Source organism: Octopus bimaculoides, chromosome 11 (assembly GCF_001194135.2).
Source record: "Octopus bimaculoides isolate UCB-OBI-ISO-001 chromosome 11, ASM119413v2, whole genome shotgun sequence".
NCBI classification, from domain to species: Eukaryota; Metazoa; Mollusca; class Cephalopoda; order Octopoda; family Octopodidae; genus Octopus; species Octopus bimaculoides.
The window spans coordinates 35,687,151-35,688,494 of record NC_068991.1 but is presented as its reverse complement, the minus strand read 5'-3'; positions in this window follow the sequence as shown (position 1 = coordinate 35,688,494).

Sequence of the window (1,344 nt, the reverse complement as noted above, 5' to 3'; positions counted from 1 at the left end):
AGGAGTGATAGGAGAAGTAGGAGTCGGAGCAAGAGAGGTGAGGTGGGTGGGAGGAAGTAGGTGTGAGAGGAATTGTGGGGAAGAGGGTTAGATGAATAGGACAGGAGAGTTGAGCCCATGTGTCGCAAAGGAGTGAAGAGAGAAGATTAATACCTGTTCACGGCGAAGACGGGAGTCCAGATGGCCCCTGTGCAAGGACAATCCGAACACAGACAGGTGTTGCAAAGAGTGACCGGTAGAGCGGAGATGGCGTGAGACCGGGGTGTCATTCCCGAGTTGGATGTCTGGAAGGTGTTCCGCGAACCGGTCAGCCAAGCGGTGTCACGTTTGCCCGATGTATAGAGAAGGGCAGAGAGAGCAGTGCTTAGATTTATGTATGTATGCACGTATGTATTCACATATAAACACAATATTAAACATTATACTTTGTAAAGAACAATAAACTCAATGACAGAGTTCAAATTCTGCTGTACATATATTGTACTGTTCCCTTTGCTCTCAGATTATATATAAATATATATTTGCCTGGCTTTTAAAATTCCTCGGTTTCTCACCTGCTTTACAGATAATTCGTTAACCATTTAATACTCTCCAGACTCATTTTTTTTTGTAATGTCAAGACGTCACGCTTTCATTCGCTGTTTCCAGTTTGATCTCATTGCACTGTATGGTGCTAAATGTGTTATACAAAGCCTTGTGAATTAAAATCTGTGGACGGAAATTGCATAGAAGCCCATCAGATGGAGAGAGAGTTCATTTTCTAATCTGAGGATAAATTCTTCCTAACAACCCATCAGTCTTCGATACCCAGAGAAATATCATAGGCCCTGCTCTTCCTTCTCTAAATAAACCAAGCACTATCATTGTCAATCGCGTTATCTGTTCCATCTAAAATATATTTTGATTCATGTTGTTGAAGGTAAACAACATTTTTTTCTTGATTTTCTTCCTATTTTCTATTTTTGTTGGTTTTAATGATCCCAATTTTAAATTGAAACGAGACGAAATATTTTCATTTTTTTTTTATGTACCTTAACTTCAGTGAAACAAAAATACAAAGTTTATGCTACTATTTAAGATTTCATGCAAAATAAATAAAATAATGCAAGACTGTTTCCAAAGAAACCCTTTTCACCAGATTAAACGATTAAATGAGAAAAGCTATTTAAATTTTCAAGGATTTAAGTCATTAAATATTTCTTATCGTAATTGTTGCTGTTGTTGTTGACGGCGGCAGCGATGGTGGTGATTGTAGTTGTGGTAGTGGCGGTTGTTGTTGATGCTGTTGCGGCGGCGGCGGTGGCGGCGGCGGCAGCAGCGGCAGCAGCTGCAGCAGCGGCAGCA